Here is a 25,866-nt window from a genome sequence, read left to right on the forward strand (position 1 = left end):
TCACCTTCCCCAGCATAACAGGTTGCTGTTCTGAGACAAACATCAAAAGGATAAGGACAAGGTGTCCATCTATTCAACTTCATGATTTATTATTGACATAATTTGCTTTATACTGCTGACCTCTAAGTTCCTCCACTTTGTTTAAAGTTTAGATTAAATTAACTTGCACTTGATTTCTTATTTTCTCTTTGTACAAATTATGTTACTAGGGATTCTTCTGACATTGAACCTGGGAACTAGTACAACTGATGCTTCACCAACATATGTGAAGGATTTTACCCACTCAGAACATACCAATCCCTGTACTACTGTCACTTAACCATTCCCATGAAAGTTGTATCAATGGCTTATTGTGTGGTAGACATCAGAAAGATAGACTTTTCCTTTAGTGCACATCTAACACATCATCACAAAAACAAGATGTATTTCCAAATTTTGAAACTTTCTGATTTCCATCCTAAAAAGTTTCACTAGAACATAGAATTAATCAATTTTAATTTGTTAGTATCTTTTAAGTTAATGCACACCATCTATTTGAGAACTGTTTAATAGCTGGATTTAAATTGATATTTCTTCCTTCTGATCCATTTTCCAGGGTATATATGTGGAAATTGTCTAAAAAGATAGCTCTATAAATATTATTTAATATTTAAATACTAATCTTATATAACAGAAATTTTGTGAAATGACAGAACAGATGGTTTTTAAAATTATATTTTATGTTCTTGTGTGTTGAAATGAACCCCTCTCCTGTTCAACAGCTCTGGATTATCTAATCACTTTTATTTTTTCATTAAGAAAAAATATATTTCCAAATAATGGAATATGATATTTTTTCATATATTGCCAGTATCATGTGTATTCTATCAGTTCTCCTATTAAATTATTACTTCTTGTGTTTTTCTTTATTATATATGGGAGAATTTACCAGGTATTTTAGTCAATTATAATGATCACTCTTTTTCATTGATTTTTTTTTTATAGTTTACCATTTTTAAGTTTTTATCTTTCATTTTTATATACCTTTAGATGTACTTTTTGTACAACAGTATCTCTTTTCCTTTCTTATTAAGAGAACATAGATGTCAATACATTTTCCTTTCAATGATGCTTTTGGTCATTTGGATTTAGGCTTGGATTATACTGTATTCTCTGATTACTGGTAAGCCAGCTCTTACGTAGTAGACCATTTTCAAATTCCCTTTGTGCACTAATTGGTATTTTATTGCATTGAATTCAGAAATAAAACTCTGATGCTACAGAACAAGAGAAGGTGATGAGTAGTTTGGGATATGGAGTTAGTTACACCAGGTTCTCTGTTTCTGCCTCTGGGTAGCTCAGAGGCTTACTTAAGTTACTTTGAAAAATGGAAAAATGATATGTATTTTGTCACTTGCTGTAACAATGTAAGGACATATGTAAAATATACCTGTGTGCCTGGCAAAGAAATAATATCAAGTAATGGGAGTTCTAATTAATCTTTTTGAAATCACTGGTAAGGCTACAAAGATGATATGCATGGAGAGCAATGCTATTAAGAAGAGTATTCCTCATTACCTTAATTTTTCCAACTTCACAAACTGTTAAGCTTCTCATAAATGGCGTAATTTAAGTAAATATTATATTTTTACTTTCTGTGATTGATATAAACTGATAATAGGACTAATTGCCTTTGTATCTAATAACGTGTGTATCTGATTTGGGTTTTGTGGGGGATTTTGTTGACTTGATTTTTTTTAAAGCAGTTTTAGATTCACAGCAAAATAGAGGTGAAGGTCCTGGGATTTCCCGTTCCGCACTTCTACTGTCTTCCCCATTGTTAACATCCCCCACCAGAGTGGTACATTTGCTACAGTTGATGAACCAACATTGTCAAATCCTAGTCACCCAAAGCATACAGCTTACATTAGCATTCATTATTGATGTTCTACATTGTCTAAGTTTGGGAAAATGAATAATGACATGTATCCATCATTCTAAGACCTTACAGGAACTATTTTCACTCTGTGACTACTTCTAGTAGTCTCACTGCTCTGAAAAGCTTGTATGCTCTGCCTGTTCACACTCCTCTTGTCCCTCTAGCCACTGGTAACCACTGATCTTTTCACTGTCACCATAGTGACATGACCTTTCCCAGAATGCATACCCCTCCTACCTGGAATCACACAATAGCAGCCTTTTCAGATTGGCTTCTTCACTTAGTATTATTCATTGAAAATGTCCCTATTCTTTTCATGGGTTGATGGTTCTTTGTATTTTTAGAGCTGAATAATATTTCATTCTCTGGATGTATCACAGTTTATTTATTCATTGACCTACTGAAGGGCATCTTGGTTGCTTTCATGTTTTGACAGTTATAAATAAAGTTACTGTAAAGATCCATGTGTAGGTTTTTTGTGTGTAAGTTTTTGATTCCTTTGGATAAATACTAAGGTGTACAATTGCTGGATTGTTTATTAAGAGTATGTTCAGGGTTGGGGTTTTTTTTGAGTTTTTTACATTTTTTTTAATTTTAAAATTTTTATTGAAGTACAGTCAGTTACCATGTGTCAATTTATGGCACAATGTCCCAGTCATGCATATACATACATACATTCATTTTCATATTTTTTTCATTAAAGGTTATAACAAGATATTGAACATAGTTCCCTGTGCTATACAGAATAAACTTTTTAAAAATATATTTTTGTATATAATGGCTAATATTTGCAAATCTCAAACTACCAGATTTATCCCTTCCCACCCCCTTTCCATGGTAACCATAAGATTATTTACTATGTCTGCGAGTCTCTTTCTGTTTTTCTGTTTTGTGGATGAGTTCGTTAGTGTCCTTTTTTTTTTTTTAGATTCCACATATGAGTAATATATGGTATTTTCCTTTCTGGCTTACTTCACTTAGAATGACAATCTCTAGGTCCATCCATGTTGCTGCAAATGGTATTATTTTATTCTTTTTTTGAATGAGTAGTAGTCCATAGTAAATATACCACAGCTTCTTTATCCAGTCATCTGCCGATGGACATTTAAGTTGCTTCCATGTCTTGGCTATTGTATATAGTCTTTCTATGAACATTGGGGTGCATGCATCTTTTTGAATTAAGGTCCCTTTTGGATATATGCACAGGAGTGGGATTGCTGGATCATATTGTAACTCAATTTTTAGTTTTTTTGAGGAATCTCCATACTGTTTTCCATAGTGGCTACACCAAACTATATTCCCACCAGCAGCGTAGGAGGGTTCCCTTTTCTCCACACCCTCTTCAGCAATTATCATTCATGAACTTTTGAATGATGGATATTCTGCCTGGTGTGAGGTGATACTTCATTGTAGTTTTGACTTGCATTTCTCTGATAATTAGCAATATTGTACTTTTTTCATGTGCCTGTTGGCCATTTGTATGTCTTCATTAGAGAATTGCTTGTTTAGGTCTTCTGCCCATTTTTCGACTGGGTTATTTGTCTTTTGTTATTAAGTTATATGAGCTGTTTATATATTCTAGGAATTAAGCCCTTGTTAGTCATATCATTTACAAATATTTTCTTCCATTCCGTAGGTTGTCATTTTGTTTTACTAAAAGTTTTTTTTTTAACATTTTTTATTGATTTGTAATCATTTTACAATGTTGTGTCAAATTCCAGTGTTCAGCACAATTTTTCAGTCATTCGTGGACATATACACACTCATTGTCACATTTTTTTCTCTGTGAGTTATCATAACATTTTGTGTATATTTCCCTGTGCTATACAGTGTAATCTTGTTTATCTATTCTACAATTTTGAAATCCCAGTCTTATCCCTTCCCACCCTGCACCCCCCTGGTAACCACAAGTCTGTATTCTCTGTCCATGAGTCTATTTCTGTCCTGTATTTATGCTTTGTTTTTGTTTGTTTGTTTTTGTTGTTGTTTTTTAGATTCCACATATGAGCGATCTCATATGATATTTTTCTTTCTCTTTCTGGCTTACTTCACTTAGAATGACATTCTCTAGAGGCTGTGGAGAAAGGGGAACCCTCCTACACTGCTGGTGGGAATGCAGTTTGGTGCAGCCACTATGGAAAACAGTGTGGAGATTCCTCAAAAGACTAGGAATAGACTTACCATATGACCCGGGAATCCCACTCCTGGGCTTGTATCCATAAGAAAATCTACTTCAGGATGACACCTGCACCCCAATGTTCATAGCAGCACTATTTGCAATAGCCAAAACATGGAAACAGCCTAAATGTCCATCAACAGGTGACTGGATAAAGAAGAAGTGGTATATTTATACACTGGAATACTACTCAGCCATAAAAACCGACAACATAATGCCATTTGCAGCAACACTTTTTTTTTTTTTTTTGCTGTGCAAAAGCTTGTAAGTTTAATTAAGTCCCATTTGTTTATTTTTGCTTTTATTTCTATTGCCAATTAGATTACCCTAGGAGAACACTGTTAAGATGTATGGCAGAAAATGTTTGCCTATGTTTTCTTCTAGGTTAATTGTGTTTTCTCTTATATTTAAGTCATTAAGCCATTTTGAGTTTATTTTTGTGTATGGTGTGAGGAAGTATTCTAACTTCAATGATTTACATGGTGCTACCCATTTTTCCCAACACCATTTGCTGAAGAGACTGTCTTAAGAGTGTGTTCAGTTTTTAAGAACCTGTCAGACTCTTCCAAAGAGGCTGTACCATTTTGAATTCTCACTGGCAACTTACAAGAGTTCATGTTGCTCCAAATCCTTCCCAGAATTTGGTGTGTCAGTGTTCCAGATTTTTGCCATTTTAATAGATATGTATCATATTTCATTGATTTAATTTGCATTTTCTGATAACATATGATTAGGCACATTCTTTAATATACGTATTTGCCAACTTGCATTTATCTCCTTCAGTAAGGTTTCTGGTAAGGTATTTGGCATATTTTTTATTCAAGTTGTCTGTTTTCTTATTTAGTTGAGATATATAGAGTGATGATTTGATACACATATGTATTGTGAAACAATTATCACAGTAACATTAAGGTTAGTTAACCCATTCATCACTTCACATAACTACATTTTTTTGGCATGATGAGAATGTTTTAATCCGTTCTCTTAGTTACTTTATAGTTAATAATACTAATTACTAGTTTACCATGCTGAATACCTCCAGAACTTATCTTAAAACTGGATGTTCATACCTGAATGAAATCATTTCCTTAATTTTTGAGGGTATTTTGTCTTTTATACCTTATTATATGTTTCCTAAACTAGTATTTTTGTAAATTAAATTAAAAAAAAAAGAAATGAGAGAAAATGGCTGCTTTAATTCCCTGAGAAATTCCCTTGTAATCATGATCTCCTTTTTCTTTAGGTATTTCCAAAAAGAAAAAAAAAAGGGAGAAAATATATTCTAGTCTCCTAATGTGACAAATTACATATTATTTCTTGTATATTTAAATCTTAAGCATATTTAGTTTTTTATTTTTACATCTACATTTTATTCTTGCACATAAAAGGAGTTTTCTATTTAGTATCCACTCTTAATTTCTTGATTGATTGTCTGTTAATTAAATCTTTCTATTATCTATAGATTAATTTTCCTAAGTCATAATCTTTTGTATTACTGCAGTTTTTCCCTTTCTTCTAATTCTTTGATAAGACTGTAAGCCAAATATTTACATATCAGTGATATCTGTATTTTGTGCATTATTAATAATTCATTATTGCCTTTATGGTTAGTTGTGCTAAACTTATTATTCTGATACTCATCTAATTTCATTGAATGTTTTTTTCCACCATAGTTTCATCTGAGATCATTGTGGGTGTTCTATTAATTGTGCATAAAATCTCCTGTCCTCTTACTCTGCTCCCAGGCAGAAGTGGTTGGATAATTGTTTCTGACACTGCTGGGGAGTATGTAGTTGAGGTTAGATGTTTTGCAAATATGTTTTCTGGATTCTTTAAGCACTTTTTAAATATTGAAAGCCTACATATGTATTCTTGTTGCTCTCCTTTTAGATGAATTCATTTTAGAAATTAGTTTATCATTTTACATTTTTCTGACTATTTCATAGGCTTTCAGTGTTTCACTTAAGGGGTTTAGGCACATTTTCAGAAACCTTCACAACTGATTCATCGAGAGTCCCCAGGGACATTGTGACGGTGCTCTTATTACTTTTAACAAAAGCAATGAAAAAGAGCTGAAATGCCTCCTGACCATTCTCTAAACTGATTTATCTAAAAGCCACACCAATGAACACCTTTCCCAGAGAAATCAAGTTTCTTACAAGAGATATCTGGCACTGACGTATTATTCGATAAAACTAAGTACTTCCCAAGGCAACCTGTCCAGAGCATTCCTCAAAAGGAGTACGTTACAACTGCTGAGAGAGCCCTTCTCAAAGTGAGCAAATCCACAAAACTGAGAATAGCAGAGGGATCGTGTCTCTTGGCAAATTGTTTTCATGTTAAGATTAAATATAAAACATTATTTTTAAAAATTATAAGTATATATTTATGTGTTTGCATATGATATTATAAATTAGTTCCCGTTTCCTGTGACTAATTTAGGAATGTAACCATTGTCCTTGTATTTATTTTTTAACATTTTTCCCAGTTAGAATCTATTTTTTCATATGCTCATTCATTTTTCTGTCAAAAATTAAGAATGTAATTTACAGTAAGTAAATAACTTTCTAGTAAATGTTTAAAATTATTACCTATTGGAAGAATGAAAGCTGGTTTTCATCTTACCATGCTTTAAAAATAATACCGTGTCCTGTATTTGTAGTCCACTTTACAAATTAAGAAGAAAATGCCACCCTAAATACAAAATAGTGTTTTGAATTTAATTAAGGATATGAGTATGCACATATATAATACAGATGGAGAATGGAGACAGAAAGGAAGAAAAATTGCTTAACAGAAACATGGTGCATGTTATTTGATTGCTAATTTTTTTTTGTAATTGAGTTGCAAGTGTACTAAACTATGAAATGATTTCTCAATACTCTGATTGATAAAGTGAAGTATTTCCTATTATATTAATGACAAAATGTGTTTTCTCCCAAGAATCTATAATTATATACCACAGGAATTTGAATGTTTAATAGGAATTAAAGTGCTTCTCATCTTTAATATGAAATTAGTAGCATTTGATTTTTGTGAATGCCTGCTTCTTATGTAAAATGTAATATATTGAGAACTCAAGAACTCTTCTTGTCATACAGTTCGTTTGTTCTTTCTTTCTTTTCTTTCTTTCTTTCCTTCCTTTCTTCCTTCTTCCCTTCTTCCTTTCTTTTCTTTGTCTTCCTACCTTGTTACATAGAGATTCCTCTTGTAGCTTCACTTGTATAAGATCTTCTCCCAGAGTGCAGTAGGTGTTCAGTGAGAATTGTTCCACATGTAGAAGCATTTTTGATATATTTGTGGGAGAGGTTGAGCTCTGAGTCCTTCCGTGTAGATTAAAGAACTGAGGGGAGAGAAAGCTGTAAAAATCAGCTTTTGGGGGGTTGCTGAAGAAGCATTTTGAATGGCTGTATAACACAAGCCATTGCTCCAACAGTGTCCTGTGTCTCCCAGCCCAACAAGACCCTTGTCTGTACAACCAGAGGAAGGAGAAGGAACCCTTAGGATCATAAGTTATCAATATAAAGGAAAGACAAAGAACTGAATTTCTCTTGTCTCTCCATTTGCTGTAAGTTAGGAGAATGTCTTTCTTTCTCTCCAAACCATCTGAAATGGAGCTATTCCAAGGAAAATGTTGGAGCAGCTGGGGGAGGGGTAACCTCAGGAGGGGAGAGGCTGACCTGTGCTCAGGCAGTGGGGGTGAGCAGGCTGGAGCCGGGACAGGCATAGTAAAGGTCTTGATGTTTCTTCCCTGTTGTCTTTCAAGTTAACCTGTTCTTTCTTCCTAACTCCATCCACATTGGCATTTACATTGTGATCGTCACTTCTGACTTAACTGAAACTATGTGTATAGGACCCTGATTGAAGCATTGGAGGAAATGTACTTGTGTATTACAGCTGAAGTGCACCAGACCATCTGTGTAAAACAGATACAAATTAACAACGCTGCTGAAGTTGAGACTTCTCTCTGCTCATCTACTTGTTTCATTTTCTGTCTTCAGAAACATATTACCTGGAACACATACATCTAGAGTCAGTGCTCAGTATTATTTGAACAGAACTATCAAGTGAGAATTTCACTACTGAGAGGATTTGTCACCCAGTTAATATGGGATTCTCACTAATCTAGGACTTTAACTGTGTGACCAACTATGATATTTCCTAGTAAAACACTGCTAAGAAGCATATTTTGAAACAATAATGTCCTAGCTTTCAGACCCCTGCTCATGATAAAAAAGATACCTTTTTTTTCCTATTTTTCTATTCCATTTTTTTCCTGAATGCACACTGTATACATAGTCTTTCTCACTTTTTAAGGCATTAAATGAATGGAAAAATATTTTTCCTCTAATGATGAGTTGAAATAAATTAATTTTGCACTTACACAATATGTCAATCTTGATCTTTTACTTTTGAGAGTCCTTTTCTTCCCCTCTCAGTTTCAGGAACATATATCTTGATATCCGTAGTCATTGGTAAATATACACAACAGAAGAAATAGTTTTCTTTGAATTCTGTCTCACACATCTTGGCTGCAGTGAGAGACCTCAGCTCTTCCCAGCAGTTTGACTTTTCCATTGTCCCTATTACAATCAATATGAGAAATGGCATGATTCTTGCAGTGTTTGCTCTTATTTTTGTGGTGTTTTTCAATATTTTATGTAATGAAACCTGAGGGAAAACTTTGCCTTTTTTCTGTTTTATTTAACATTGAGCGTGCTTTAAAACCTCAGTAGATAATTGGTGTTAACTCCTGTTAGATGGAGTCCCTCACGTGGAAATAAGCAGCTAATCAGGGCTGTACACAGTGTATGTTACCACCATAGTTGTGAAGTTGCGTCTGTTTTAAATTAACTATTATGATCCATTAGACTTCTAAGTTTAAAAATGGACTTGAACCAAAAAATAGATTGAGAGATAGAAGCTAATGGAGAAACAGAAAGAGCTGTAACCTACAGTGTCTAATAAGTTGCATTTATATTTCAGAAGGAACATTCAGGTTAAGACTTAGATACAAACACAGCTTTCATGAGACTATCTTTCCTCCAATTTTACACAATAACAAGATCGCTGGACGGGAACCTCCTCAGCTCTGTCCTCCATCTGTAACCGTGTCTGCACTTCTACTTACTGTTTTCTCTCTCCCCTCATTTATGGTGGAGTGGAGCTTCTCACACCTGCTCAAAGCAGCTTCGTCCACGTGTGCTGTCTGCTCAACCTCTAGACTAGATTCTTCTCTGGAGCCTCAGCCTCCCTCCTGTGTAGTACTCATCTTTCTCTCTCTAAAAAAATCTCTCATGTGGTCATTTAAACATACTCAGCCCTCTCTCAACCTTAGAGGACTTCTTTAAACACCCTCCTGTTCACAGCTGCTGCACTGGCTAGCGCCTCTTCCTCACAGCCAGCATGCTTTCATACTGACGGTATTTGCTGTTGCTAAGTCTTCACCTCTCACGTTCCTCTCCAGCTGTTAGAACTGGATCGGTGGTACTTAACTCTAATTGCTCTAAGACCGTTAGTGCCCTCTTGACTAGTACATCCAAGACAAACTTTTCTCACTAGTTCTCTGATCTGATCTGTCTAGCGTTAAATACCGTTTACCATTTCTTCGTCAAAAATGTCCTTTTCACCGGCAGAACTGATCCTGTAATTCTGGCTGTCAGTCCGTGGTTTTGATTTCTTCTCTTTCAGCATCCTTTTACAGACTCCATTTCCCAAACATCTGTGTTAAATATCCATCTTCAGTGTTCTTTGCAAGGTTTAGTTTCATCTTACATGATCTGGGTGCAGTCATTCCTTGTCATGGTGGCTGCAGTAATTATCTGTACTCTGATGACTTCAGATCAGACTGTAAGCATCAGCTAGATGTTCAGACACACAAATGTAGCAGCTCACTGCCGGTGCAGGTGTGGGTTTTACAAACTGTGAATCATGATTACAAAAATGAAGTTTCCCTTTGCAAAGGTGCTCCTATCATTAAGTACCATCTTTCTGTCACTTCCGTTCACACCAGGTTTTTCCCTCACCACTCATACCAGCAAGTCACAAAGCCCCACTTTCTCTTCTCCCATATATTTTTTCTGAAAACATAGGATACTCATTTAGGTCCCTGCATTAATTCAACAACATTCTAAATAATCCCACCATCTCTGGTTTTTCTTCCCTCTAATGCACACTTCACACTGAGATCAGAATCATCTTTGTAAATGCAAATGTTACCATGTCACTCTGCTCCAGGAAACTTTTGAAATGACTCCCCACTGTGCTAAGGTAAAAAGCACAAATTCTGATGATCATTTGTAAGGTTCTCTGTACATGTATCTTTTCAGTTTACCTCTCATAACTATCTCCTTTACAAATGGAATCATACTAAATGTTCTTTAGATCTCTAAATGCATCCCACTTTCTTTCAAGTCTGTCCCATTACTTGTAAGTTACTCTTGTTGAAAAAGCCATGTCCCTTCCTTTTACAGGCTCTACCCACCATGTGTTAGCCTAGTTCTCTGTTGACCCTCCACCTCAGCGTGCAGTGCACCGTAATGTGATTACTGTTTCATCTGTTAACTCTAAAATATGCTATTAACTTCATGATTTCAGGGCCATGATTTTCTTGTTGTTTATTTCTTCCCCCCCAAACTATTGTGGTTTCTGGCAACAGTAACTGCTAAGTAAATACTTTTTGAATAAGAGAAAGAAAAATACTTGATCTTTGCAGCAGAGGTTGGGTAATGGAAAGTTACATTTGTTTTTCTATTTTAGATTGTTCAGGGTGTGATGGAATGAGTTCTGTGTGTTGGGAAATGAGTCTGTATGGCATCTGCTCTTTGGAGTACCACCACATTCTGTTATCTCTCCTGGGAACCAAATAAGACCACTTGATTGTCACTCTTGTTTTTAGGTTAAGTGTGCTGTGGTCTCTGAGCTCTAGCTAAAAGGTTTCCCTCTTTCCTGTGGGTAGTATGAATGGTCAATATCTCAATCTGAAATGAAGAGTATTTTTGTGTAACTATTGTCAGGTCAAAAAAAGCTCTTTGTTCCAAGTTTCTCCTAGAAAATTTTACTTTCTTTTTGATGGTAAATTAAGGAAAAACCTGCAGATAAACACCTGAAAAATTTAAATAAATGTGTGTGTGTGTGTGTATGTGTGTGTGTGTGTGTGTGTGTGTATGCCTTTAATTTCCAACCTGAGGGGAGAATAAAACATGTTAGCAATCAGCCCCTGAGCTAGCCTCCAGCCCTGGTCCCTAACAATAATGTCTGATGTCACCTTGTTCCAAATAACAGCTAAGATGTTTTCTGTGCCCTCATCACTGAGTAAACTGTGCCAAATCCAAAATGTTCAGAGGTTCCCACCTCAATCAAAAGAAAGAGTGAGATGGAATAAGGAAGAGTGAAAACTTGATTAATCTCATTCTCTTGCTATATCACTGTTTGTTTTATTCAGTAGAAGTTTTTTAAAAAATAAAAATTTATTCTGACCCAGAAACAAGAGAGAGACCCAATTTCATCATACTCCAAAGTGGTAATGCAAATCTCTTCTTTTGCCAGAAAGTCTTTTAGATATATTATTTTTATTCCATGATAATTTTCACAGATATTTTATTAAAGAAAGAGGGTAAGAGACATTCCTCATTTTTTTTCTCTCACCCAAAAAAATAGAATATCTGTCCTCCCACACAGTTTTAACCATGGAAAGCCCAGAATATGGCAAATGCAGTAATTTAATAATGCAAAAGGTTAGCTCTTTGATAATACTAAATTCCAGTCACAGTGTTGGATCTTTGTGTTACTGATATAAACAGACTGTTCTGTTTGCCATTATGGGGTTTCTAGTACAGAAGGAGATTTTTAGTGGAAGAAACAAAATTGCAGAATTACAGCTTTAAAAATGTCAAGAAATACTATAGTAATGATTATAGGTGACTTTTGTTGAACTCTAAAGAGGCATATTATTGGGGAGGTAAAAAGCTGTGCTGTCAGCTTTCAGTTTCAAATTGTGGCCAGAAGTTGATGTTTTATAAAAGTACTAAATATTTGGTTGCATTATCACTTTGAATTCACAGCCAGAGAAATATGCTTAAAGAGGATAAGTGGTGTGTTCAGTAACTTACAGAATGGCAAAGCAGAATTCTAGCCTAGGAAGATGTAACATAGATCCTCTATTCATCTAAACCACTTTAATAAATACTTAATCATCTTAAATTACTCAATTAATGTTCATCAGATAGCTTTTTTGGTAACAATTTGGGAGAATTTTACCTCAAGTTCTGAACTTTCTTTACTCTTTCATCATTAAATGCTTTAGCATAGCAAAAACATGATTGTATTGTATTTGTCTGCTAACAGAGATGACTTCATCTAAATTGAGTTACCAGACAGAATTATGTCTAATTTATTTTGACAAGGCAACCTCACATGGTATCTGATATAAAAAGGCTTCTCAATAAATACCTGGTGGAGTGGATCTGAGACTCATTCCCCATTCCCTTGCTTGGCACCCTGCAATTAAATCCTAACCTTCCTGCAGAAGGAAAAAAAAAAGAGTTCTAATGATTGCTGAAGATGCTGTCTGTGCTTCTTAATCAGCCCTAGACATATAAGAGCCAAGACCTCCTTGTGAGGATGGGTGATGTCAAAGGGGAATGGGAGGAATGAGATGAAGATAACATCACAAAACAGTTTCATTCCCTTACTTCCTTTGAGCCCATAATGTGTTTTTAAGCTTCTTACACAGTTTACATGTCACGTCCTTTTTCTTCTGTTGTCCCCAAGTTAGACAAGAGCGTGACCCACAGAGGGACCACAGTAGCCTTCCTGGTTAAACATGAAATAATCTATTTTTAAGCTGTTTATTATTACATAATAATAGGAGTGCTGTATTTAATAACTTACTTAACAGGATGCCAGTTAACCAAGCAGAAATGTTTTCCTAGTCCAGCCATAATGACCAAAGTATAAGAAGGTGGTTTGGAACTGAGCAAATAGTTCATCAACTCAATTGTATGCAATTTTTAAACAAAATATTATTTTATTTTCCTCACCATTACATTAGCCTGTACATTTCTGGAGACAGAACAGTATTAGTGTGATCTCATTAATTATCTGGAGCAATTCATCATGTTTTCTTTGGAAAATCTGAAGCTTTACTCTATCCATGGCACCCTAGAAAAATAAATATATTCTCTTTTTACACATCTCCTGTCATGTCATTTTTTATTGATCAACTGGGTTATGGTTTTAAATTAATACAAACATTAAAAAGGTGATTGATTTTAAATACAAATATTACAAATGCATCACATTTCTTATTTCTCCCTTCATAATATAAATCAAATCTTTGTAGGACAGAATATTGAGTTGCCAGTGTTAATTTTTTTATACCATTTACCCCCACTTGGCATTATTTTCTCTTTATTATTATTTTAGAAGTTTCATTTTGTGAATATCTACATTTTGGCACATAACCTTCACATCTGGTATAAAATCCATTGAATATTTTAATAGGTAAGAAAAGCCCAAAGTGTTTGTGATTAAAGAATTATATTCTGGTCTGTTGGTGATTCCCAGTACATCGTTTGTGTTTAACCTTTGTTTGGAAGAGAACAGTATTGGTTTTTTAATGAATCAATTAATTTAAGATGATTATTTTCCAATTCAATCATGTTCTTGCTGTAGGGAATCCACGGTACATCGGGGACTGGGGATTCCTTTTGTATCTATGTAGAGCCTGCATTTCCTCTAAATGTGCACTTGTGAGAATTTTCAACTGATGCAAATACTGGGGTTTAGCAATTAGTAGAGCTGCTTCAATTATTCAATTAACTATGCTTCTGAACGTTTCTAATGCACTGCCCTGGAGATTTGAGACAATCAGTCTGAAAAATGAAACACCTGTTTTAACTAGAACTCAGCAGAGAATGCATGCTGTTACAAATTAAAGAAACAATCATAAAGAGAGAGAATGACATATAGTTTACATTGTAAAAGACACATAACTAAAGAATTATAGAAAATGAAACACAAATATGTGTGGTCCTAATTTGACCTGCGACCACAGGAAAGAAATTGAAGCACGTATGAAGTCGTCACTAACGATGACTTTAGCAAAGCATCCTTACTAAGATAGGAATACCCATTAACATAGTAAGTAAAAGGAAACACAGAAAGAAGCATCGTGTGGGATAAAAGACTAATGAAAACTGAGAAATGCATTAATGGCTGTCAAGTAACTCAGTAGTTGAAAGACTCATATTTCAAATTTAATCATAGAGCTATAATTCAAAATGTTGCTAAGTAAACATATAAATCATTTTTAAGGAAAATAGGATTAAATATATGATTGAAAGTATTAATTTCAGTTTTAATTGCGAAAGTAATTGAAAGCCCAAAGTAATATGCACAATTTCCAGGTAAAATAGTCAAATAACAACAGTATTGTTTTACAGTAATGCAATTAAATGCAAACAAATAATTAAAAGCCCAGAAAAATCTTCAACAACCAAAGATGACAAAGAGGCACAATCTTAAATAATAAGTTTCTAAAACTAGAAGAAAAGGAAATCTGCTGCTTGAGTCAGCTTCTAATCCTGTCCCCACCATCCTCCATGTGTCCCCCGAAATGGACATATTCCTTAAGTGGCAAAATCCTGAAAATTAATGGGAATATATTTCTATTTGTAGAGAAACAGAATGAGAGATAAGAAAGTAGCACAGTGTGAAAATAGTAAAAATCCAAAGAGTAGCTGTCTCTCATCTAGTTTAGAATCTAATCATGTTAATGCCATTTGGACCAATTAAAAGTGCAAGGAAAACTGACAAGAAATTCACACTATTCATAGCAATAAAGAAAACCTAGGCAACATGACCCAATGGGAGAAAATGGGAGAATATCTTAAAAGGAAGTAGGACTTTAGAGAAAAAAGGACATTGAAATCTCCCTCCTCCTTCAATGATAAACAAAGTCAGAGACTCAAAACTCCAGTTTTAATTTCATGTCCTTATTTTGAGTTTGAGTGAGAATGATTGCTGATGTACAAAATATTTAAAGTTCAGGAAACAGTTGCCGAAGCTGACATGTTCCCAGTCTCCAAAGTGTATGGGCTTCCCTAGAAGAATAAAAAGTACTTCTGTTAGGGTGAGTAAACCCTAGACACCCACTGAATAAAATCTGAGCTTAAAGAATACATAGCAAGTCTACCATCCAAGACTGTTCATTGCTTTAGCTGAGTTTGCCTTTCCTTCAGACGACCTAGCAATAAATACGGTATATACTCTTCAACATTTAAGCTGCAGTTCTATGAAGATAAACAGCTCTCACAGTAGTGGGAAAGTCACCCAAAGTCAAAGAAAGTCACCCAAAATGAGGCAATACTTGACAGAATTCCCTTCTTGAGCAAAATGGAGGTAGAAGAAAAAAAAAGAAATGCAGCAACATTGAAAGATATATTCTGTGTAAAAAAGGAAAGAAAATAAGAGAGGGAAACCGAAGTACAAATAGTGAGAATCAACTGTTGAATTAAATTATCACAATAGGAAATTTACATATGGCTACCCCAAGGCTGAAGTTGAAAATAATAAGAACATGAATTCATTGAGCATGTGTGTATAATCAGTATGTATCAATCAGTGTTTACTACCAATCATACGTACACACTAGGGCACATATTCAGTGGCAAAAAACAGTAATTTTGTATTTCTTATCTGTTTGTAGATCATGTGCAGTGTCTTTGCTGATACAAATTGTCATTGCATTGGTTAGATCATTCTAGGTTAAATTCAGATCCGCTCCCAATGTCTTTTCTACTCCCTGACCTAGCAGGTGAGCCGGGGTCTGCTTGTTTCATGGCAGTGACAGGAATAAAAGAGAGCAAGCCCAAGTGTGCAAGCAGATCTCTAACCCTTCCCTGGCATCGCACCTAGTAACGTACCATTTGAAGAATCAAGTCACATGATCGAAAATATTAAGATGTTCAGAGGTGGTATGTCTGTGAGATACACAGCAAAGTTATAGAAGACAAAGGGCTTGGGAAGGAGGAAGGAATTGTAGATAATAATGTATTAAAGTAACAAAGATGTTAAATCAAGATTATGAGAGCTCAGGTAATTGACATAGGCAAAAAATCATTACACAACTAAAATATCCTTCTGGAATAGCATGGAATCAAATGGAAGACTGAAAACTAAATTGTACATGCAAGCATATTTTAAGATACAGTGGAATCCAAGTAAAAGGACAGTTAAAATAATCAGGCAAGACTCTATGAAGGACGAAGATTATCCAGTAGCTATACATGGTGTTCATAAAGAGGTAAATTAATATATAGTATTGAGAATATAACCAAAGTTTATATTGGAAGGAAAAATCCATTTAATTAATTAATAAGAGAATAACAAATCCTGCAGATTTTAAAGCACCATTGTGCAGAAGATATTGATAATGAATAATAATTAATGATGAATAACAAGTTGTCATTTAGTTATGAAACTTCAAAGGTAAAGACATACTTGTGTAGAGGGATTTTTTTTTTAATCTTTACATTGATAAAGAATGAAGGTTGCTTCAGATAGCTCAATAACGACATGAAATTCCAGAATTTAAAGAAATAACACTTGTAATTGAGGCCTCATTTTAGTGTTTATACCTTCTCACTGAGTAGTTGTATATTTTCTATTAAAATTAAACAGGACATTTTTTAGATGATAATGAAAAAACATTTTTATTCTGATTTTTTGCTAAATTAATTATAGTACAAAATGTGACAATGAATGTATATATGTTGATGTATAACTGAAAAATTGTGCTGTACGCTGGAATTTGACACAACATTGTAAAATGACTATTACTCAAAAAAAGTTTAAAAAAATTATAGTACGTTCCTTGAATATATACTTGTTTGTTTGTTTGTTTTTAATTTTTTATTGAAATGTAGTTGATTTACGATGTTAGTTTCAGGTGTACAACAAAGTGATTCAGTTATACTTATACATACATATATAGATTTTTTTTTCTTTTCAGATTATTTTCCATTATATGTTATTATAACAAATTGAATAGAGTTCTCTATGTTATGATCTAGGTCCTAAACAAGGACTTTTATTTCTGATTATGGTAAGATGATTGGTATCAGATCAACCATTTTGAAGAAAACAAAATTACAATCTGACTGTGGTTTCCACTTCTGAGTAGGTTGTAGAAAGACACAAGGGACCTTCACTCCTAAACTAACAACAAGCACAAACTGGATAAGCCATGAAATAGTAATTTTAAAACCTGTACCCATCCGAGAGCTGAAATCACAAAGAAACCTAAGTCAGCAAAATCCTTGAGGTCCGAAGCCAGGAAATGATGAGGAAAACCAGCAACAAAGAAACAGATCAGGTCACTGAAAGTCTGTGATACATAGTATTTTCATCTGTTAAATGAAAGATTGAACTTTATTAGGGCTCTAAAACCTCAAAAATATATTTCAAAATTGTTTTCATAGTTAGCAAATGGACAGTGTTTTCCTCATTTATCAAGTCATCGTATAAGCATGCACTCTAATGTGTTTTTCTTTATGGGCTGAAATGCACAAACTCTTATGAAAGAAAGACACCACTTCATATTTTGACAGATGTGTGTTATATTTCATTGCTGTCATCTTAAAAGTGTAATTTTTCAGAACAGGAAATGATTGAATAAAGAGTTTGCAGAAACGACCACGTTAAGATGTAAAAATTTCACTTCAATAATCTAAACAAACAGAAACTTAGGAGGCTTACTAAAATTTAATAAAGCATATTTCTGGTTGAAGCATCATCAGTCTTGTCAAGTGAAATAGAATTAGTTCAGTGAATCCAGTCTTCCAGTTCTGTAACTTTAAGTGAATTACTATATTAAAGTTGCTTAAGTTAATAATTTGCTTCCTGTTTTGCTCAGAATAGAATATACCTTATCTCATATGGTTCTACCGTATCTCATGAAGTTAGGGAAACATTAGGTGCTTAATGAAATACCTACCTTTGTCAAGCTTAAAGATCATTAACTTTTCGGTGAAGCTACAATTTTAATGGCATAGACATTAGCTCATCTGTCATACACTTGACATTTGAACATGTTCATTACACTGAAATATCATTATCCATAAAACAGCAGGGTTTTTTTAAAAGGCTTATTCACCGAGTTTCAATTAAAATGCTATTTTTTGTTTTAGATAGCTTTGATATATATATGTAAAACTTGCTTATTTCCCATCCAATGATTGTGTTCCAAGCATCTTAACAATAAATATTTATTTTTCTTTATGTGAACTAATTGAGATTTATAGAATCACGTTCACCAGTTAGTTCCTTCATCAGCTATTGTTGTTGAAAAATTAGAATGGTCTCAAAGACCTTGTTTATAAAAGAATGTGAATTAACAAAGGCCAATTTAATTATTTCTGCCCCACATGTTTTAAACATGACATTATGGAGTCAACCATGAATAGTTTAATTTTCTGACTGATAAAATGTATTTTATGCTTTTTTTCCTCTTTGTTACCGTAAGTTATAGGCAATTACCATTGTTATAATTCAGAACTGCTGAATATCAACATTTGCTCATGGTTCAGCCTGGTATGTGTTACTATGGCAATTCTTATATCGTAAAACATAAGCGGTGTCTATGATATGCACAAAAATGGGAAGGTAGTAGTGTGAGCATTAGCAATGGCTGTTTCATATCGTAAAATGAAGGCTAATTTAAAAAATTCCTTTGTGTAATATCCATGTTTCTGAAATGAATGCATATTACTTTTGTAATCAGAATATCATCACTTTTTACTTATAAAACATACTCCTTTAGCCAGTGCATCTCTGAACTCATAATTATTCCAGAACTTAATGTGAGTTTGAACATAGATCGTTTAGGATTCTGTGTGCATAGGAAGTTCCACATCATGTTCCCAGACTACACTTAGCAGTCTGTGAGCTGTTTACCTTTACCATTGTGGCAAAGCCTGCTGCTCATCGCAAAACCGTATTTCTTCTTCCTGACCGTGGGAATCAGATGATTATAAATCTGTCTCATAATCAGATGATTATAAATCTGTCAAGGATGGTAAAGCCATATGAAGAAAGAAGCCTTGGTAAATACATTACTATATAGGGAAAAGCCACCTGCCAATGAGAAACACCTAACTTAGTTAAATAATGGAGAAAACAAACTGTCATTGTTATTACAGCCTAGCCTACGCTTTCTATTACAATCGTTCATCTGATGTGTACCGGGGAAGGAAAAGATCTCTTCAGGAAAAAAAGTCAGGTATGAAGTGATAAAAAATGCAAGATTTTCTTTTTTAATATTGGAAAAGTTTATATAATAAATTACAAAACCATAAGTGAAATGTCTTTTGAGTTAGTAACTGTGCTAATTATGGACACCAGTGTCTCTTCTTGGGACCCCTATGATACCTCACGTGACATCAGGATGCTTTCCTTTAGCATTTTTAGTGGTGAAACGCTAATGTTAAAAAAAAAAAAAGACTTCTTTTTCTTTTGAAATTTCCAAGATGCCTTGCATAGTTTCTGAAGAAAACTGGATTATCATTCTTTATTCCTATATACATAACGTGGCTTTTTTTTTCCTGGCTAGTTTTCAGATTTTCTGTTTTTTTACTTTTTTTTTTTTTTTAATAATCAGTAATTAGGTTGTGCCTTGGTGCAGTTTTCTTTACTTTATGCTGCTTTGTTTTGTTGAGCTTCTTGGACATACAGATTACTATTTTAATGAACGTCAATTATTTTTTATCTTTTTTTGGGACATACTGTATCCTTGGACATTTGAAATTTTCTGTCGATATGGGTCTGGAATTTTTTCTCTCCCTCTACGCAGTACTTGAAGGGCAGTTTAGATACTGCATTCTTTAAAATTTTTTTATACTTTGTAAGGATGGGTTCATAGTAGTTTTACTCTAGAGCTCCTTTATCCCTACAACCAGGGCTTGACTTTGCTTGGGTCTCTGTTGGATGCCTCAACTGTGCAACAAGGTCGCTCAACTCTGCTGACTGGAACCCAACATCTGTCTGGCTTGCATGAGCTTTAGAAATTATTTAGATATACAAGTCTCAAGAAACTTTCTTTTGGCCTGGTCAAGTGGAGTTAAATCCTATTTGTGTGCCCCTTAAGATGTATCCAAATACCTGAGGGACCCCTGTGCATATTTCTGGAGTGTTATTTACAAACATTTTTTTTTCATTACTTTGCTCCTAAAATTCCATCTAGTTTGATCTCTCCAAACTTCAATATCTATCTCCTCAGTTCAGCAAGGCTGCTATGTTGTTCTGCTTGGGTATCTACTGCCTGTGTCATAATCAAAAAAGGCAGCTTTTTTTCTGGTGGGGGAGGGTATAGCTCAGTAGTCGAATGTGTGCTTAGCATGCATGAAGTCCTGGGTTCAGTCCCCAGTGTCTCCATTAAATAAATAAATAAATAAATAAATAAACCTAAATACCCCCCCAAAACCAAAAAAACCCAAAATTTATTTTAAAATTAAAAATAAATAAATAATTGAAATTTAAAAGACAGGTCTTACCTTTCTAGGCAGAAAACCAGAGAACTGTAGTCTCATCTTTATTATTTCCTCTCTGTCAAAGATCATAATACTGCCATGCCTGCCGTCAAATATCTGAAAAACAGTTCTTACATATTTGTCACGTTTCTAAGTGTTTATGTTAGGAGGACAAGTCAGGTGCCCGATACTCTGTCATGTTTGAAGTTTTCTGTAACTGTTAGTGGATAGAATGACCCCTAATTGGAAAGCCTGCCAAATGTGTGGGCAGGATCCTCCCCTCAAATGTGTGGGTCCTTGCCCCCCCCAGCTGAGAAAGAATTCTTAGTACAGGCAGAGAGACAAAGTGAAAAAAAGGAGCTGCTTTACTGCTCAGAAAGAGAAAGTTTAAAGAAAAAAAAAAGCAAAAAGAAAACACTCGAGCGGGAAGTGGTCAGCCAGGCAGCAGATCAAGATGGCTCCAGCCCCTATCAGGCTGGGGTGTCTCTTAATTGGAAACCTCTGCCATCCTTACCTTAACTCCACTGGTGCGAGTCTTCTGTTACTGGCTCTTTCCTCCCATGAAATTCAGCCCTGAAACTTCTGTTGGAGAAAGGGAACAAAGAAAGAGATACTGGGGCGTGTCCATGGGAATCAGTGCTGCACTTGTGGGACATACATTGTCCTGTATGGCTGTGTCCTTGGAACCAAGGAGCCAGCTGAGGGATGAGAGAGACAATCTGTTTTTCAGTAGCCTGGCATTTCCCTTCCTTTGTTAACCAGCCAGGGTCAGTAAGCCTGCCTCATCACTCCTCTCACAATAAGGTTTTTTTTTTTTTTTCCCCCAACGTGAAGTCCATTAGCCTCAAGATGCGTTTATAAATTAGCATGAAATAATGTGTACATTTAAGATTGCATTTTTTCTAGGAAGAAAGTCTGTAGCTTTCATCTTTCTCAGAGATCCGAGCGTGTATGAGTGTGCAGTAGTGGTTTTGCAATCTCTAACCTATTCTGGGTTGGTGAATATACAAAATGCTAAAAAGGGGATTAATTGACTGAAACTACTGTTGAGTGATAGTGAATAGATGCTGCAGTGGCACTTACCAGGTCAACTGTAAACCTTTGTAGCATAAGCCTATAAACTAATGGAGTGTAGTGGTGTGTGTAAGTGGTGTGTATAATAGAATAACTTGTTCATAGTTCCGAAAAGAAATTAAATGTTCGGTAAGTACTTAACAAACGTATGTTGAACTTTGTACGGAAGATGCTGGTGGAGGTAGTGGGAACAAACACAAGTGTAGAAAATTGATGGCACTTCCTCTCCAGTGACCACAGACCACATTTGATTGTGTTGTTTGCCCTGTTTTGATTATCTGTGGCTATATGCAGAAGTATCAGTATGACATATAATTTGCTCTTCTTTCATATGTTCTACTTTACGTATATAGCCCACAGATCCTAGAAACATTTACCGTAAATACAATTGTTAGAGTTTTGATGAAAATAATTTTAGTTGAGTCACATTAGGGACACCTCTTTCCTAAGATAAGCTTAAAGATGATGATAACTTAAGATTTTACCATTTATGTATGTATTTACTGATAAATGAATAGAGAATATTAGTATTAGCAAAAAGTACTTTAAAATCGGATTTTATAGGTATTTAGCAATATAAATACTTCTTTTTAAGTCCCGAGTTTTAAAGAGTAGCTTTTTTACCTCAGCTTTGTTAGAGATAAATATTTAGAGAATAGAGTTTATGCTTGTATGATTTAAGTATTTATTAGTTTGAGGATTGATAAACCCATGAATATTATCTGCTCTTACATTGTGTTGTTTTTTTTCTGACATCACCTGTCTTTAAGCCATGTCCATTGGGAATGTAAATTAACAGTATTTTGAAGTCAGTAGGCGAAAAGGATAAACATGAGAATTTGGGGGGGGTGTGGAGGTAATTAGGTTTCTTCATTAATTTACTTTTTAGTGCAGGTACTGGGGATTGAACCCAGGACCTCACGCATGTGAGGCATGCACTTCACCACTGAGCTATACCCAACAGACAAAAATGAAATCTGACTCTTCAAACTCATCTGTTAAGGATCTAGATTTTTAATTTATATTTTATAGGAATCTGAGGACAGTTGTTCCTAGTGAATTTAAGGACATGGCTCCACTTACTGCAAAATTTTGCTGTGTTCAGAATGAAGAAATTTAGTAGAAAGTTTTAAACTCCCAATTTTTAAATATAAAAGGTTATAATTTCAATTTCCAGTGTTCTTAAATAAAATGTTAGTATACTTTAGCTTACACTTACCTTCTCCACCTTATGTTCATTCTATCTGTATGAATATGTACCTTCTCAGTATTTTAATTGAGATGCTTATGAGGCATTAAGCCTTGCAGATATGTAGATCAATCACAGCATCTTACTAGCTTTAGGGGACCCAGCACCATAGAAATCCCATTCATTTAAAGAAATATAACATTAGCAATAAAAGTTATATAATGAAGGATATTGAAATCACAAATTTCATAGCGCTCTACAATAAGGGCTGACTCTACTCATTCCCATATCTATAAGCTGTGCTGAAACAGCAAAACAGCAGGATTTTGGAACTGGCTGTGAAATTAGATTTTTTCCAACATAAGCAATGAGAGCTGTCATAAGTCTGATGTGTAAAGGAAAAGAAAATCTAAAACTGTGTTATCATGGTATATTTCTATCTCCCCTGAATATTTTCTGTGATCATAATATGCAAACAGTTGTGTACAGACTGAAGTTGAAATTTTGGGAATTTAAATACTTTTAGTAAGATTTGAGTTCTAAAATTCTTTTCCTGTGACAACACTTTATGAAATATATGCCTAATAAAAATGTGTAGATGACTCTTAGATAAAAAGTAAAAACTTTCCTGTGTTCTCAAAACACTTTACATTTCCCCCAAAGAACTACTATTTTGTTATTGGTAGAATTAACTATTATGGAGCTTTCTAGACTGTGCACTTTCTGATTAGCCACAATAATATAAAAGCACTCTCCTCACGGTGTGTCTTTTATTGTGTTAGTGTTCAGTATTGGTGCAAGCTCATCACTTACATATGTAAATTGGAGTTGAGCTCTTGACGTTAGATAAAAATTGAGTTCAAAATTTGACTTTGTGTCTCATAGTTTGTTACCGGGCAAGTTAGATAAACTCCAAAAGTCACTGCATTTGCTTCTTTAAAATAGAGATAATTATACTTCCTTACTGTCAGGATTGTTGTGAAGATTAAGTAAAATGGTTTAGGTGTGCTCTTTAGAAGAGTACTGGGTATCGGCTGTGTAGTTACTCACTGTTTCTGCATTTCTTTTTATCCCTTTTGGTGGACTAACCAGGACCCCTGGGCTCTGGATGCTCAGAGGACGAGAGCAGACATTCTTAGGCACATCTGGACTTGATTCACACTAAATAAACAATCCTGGAGGTTCTGAAGAGTGACATCAACCTCACAATAGAACTTGTATCTTAGAAATAATCCAAAGAACCAAATGGGTAAGAGCTCCTCGGACAGGTTTTTTAATTATATTTATCTCGAAACAATTGTCATAGACTTTCTGAACTTGTCACTAAAATAATTATAGAGCCATGTATAAAAGAGTGTAAAATCAGAGAAAAATAGAGGAATGCTAACAGAAATCCCAGAATCTGGATAAAATATTCTCTAGCTGTAAGACTGATAGAATGTCTTTACAAAGAGCAACCATTGTACAGGTATTCCCAGAACAGAGTGGGACAGTCGTCAGAGAAGGACAAGAAAGTCGCTTGGTTCCCACCCCAAAGGCCTCTCTCTCTGTTTCAGAAATGCAATGCGTAGCAGTTGCTCTTACCATAGGGCTGCTTGATTTGGTGGAGGAGCAAACTGCTGCCCATCACTTCTCATCCTATTATTTCCTTTCCTTCTAGATCTATTCTGATACTGAGACCACCAGAAATGAACCGAGGGAAACCATTTAGTGTGCAGATTTAACATGCAGATTATAGTCAAGGAAGAAAAAAAAATCAGAAGTGATCCACATCTTGTTAGAGTCTAGACTCTAGAGATATATTTTCAAGTTAGAGTATAAGAAAGTTTCCCTGCCACCAGACAGAGAGGGGAAAAGAGAGAGAAGTTGAGCAAGAGGGTTTAACAGTAGGGAGAGAAAAAGAAGGCCTCTCCTAGGCATCCTTGCAATACTAAATACTGGACGAAATAGAGAAAGGTATATTTAGTTTCGAGGATAATAACGATAATTTGGCAATGAGATCAGCTGTCTTACATGTTTGAAAACAATGGAAATATTTTCTACTTTAAATTGGAAAAAATTAACTTTATTATAATAAAGCTTTCAGGGAACTGTATTTTGTGAATTTATGCAAAATATCAAATCACAGTTGCCATATAAATTTGGTTTACTCTCTATTTTGTCATGTTAATGTATTTCTTAGCTATTTTCAGGCGACATACTGTGTAATATGATTACTTATCCTGATTTTGCAGTGATATTGGCAATATTAACTCCTGATTATAAATCTGAAGAGAGCAAGGGTTCACAGGTCACACAAGTATGAATCCACCTTGAACCACTATGCCTGGGTGTGTATTCCTTGTGCTGACATCTGATACCATTTATTGTCTGTGTGATGGGATTAGTGGTTAGAGATGTTAGCTCTGAGGTCAGGTTACTTGGGTTCAGATTCAGTATTCATATTCAGCAGTTGCAGGGCATCACAAAAGTTGTACATTTTTTCTGGACTTTGCTTCCCTTTTCTGAAAGAGAGAAAAATACGGCTGACATCATTGAAATAATATAGTAAAGTGCTAGGAATACTGTCCAGAACATAGTGAGGATTCAGTTAACTAGATATTGTGCGTGTAATATGTAATATGTAATATCTTTGTATGTAATTAACCATTAACATAATGGTCAGGAGAGAGTAAGTGTTCAGTGAATGATAGTATTTATCATTACTGCCTCCTTTGATACCAAAGAAGGCTATATTTCTTCATATTTTTGTATGTATATGACATAAAGTTACAGTAACATGATAAAAGACTTGAAAGCAAGGATCTTTTTTTTTTGTCCTCAACACTTAAATTGTAGGTAATCATTAAATCATGTGATGTGCTAAATTCATCTTGTGCCAATATCATAGGTGACTGAGCACATCTCTTCTCATTCTCAACTTCTTGTGCAGTGACATTGTCCTGTTGGCTTGAAATTAGCCATGGCAGGGCTAGTTACA

At 34.7% G+C, this 25,866-nt stretch overlaps 1 long non-coding RNA gene across 2 annotated transcripts in view; it reads left to right on the forward strand.

Annotated features, from left to right (window-relative positions):
* LOC140695984 (uncharacterized) overlaps positions 1-25,866 on the forward strand; it is a 213,931-nt gene that overhangs the window by 161,949 nt on the left and 26,116 nt on the right. Inside the window, exon 3 of one of the 2 annotated variants that reach the window (XR_012071878.1) lies at positions 23,979-24,129. The exons of the other annotated variant lie outside the window; for it this stretch is intronic. This is a non-coding gene — a long non-coding RNA (uncharacterized lncRNA). Of the gene's footprint in view, positions 1-23,978; positions 24,130-25,866 lie in introns of those variants that run through there. 2 annotated transcript variants of the gene reach the window in all.

Source organism: Vicugna pacos, chromosome 4 (assembly GCF_048564905.1).
Source record: "Vicugna pacos chromosome 4, VicPac4, whole genome shotgun sequence".
NCBI lineage: Eukaryota > Metazoa > Chordata > Mammalia > Artiodactyla > Camelidae > Vicugna > Vicugna pacos.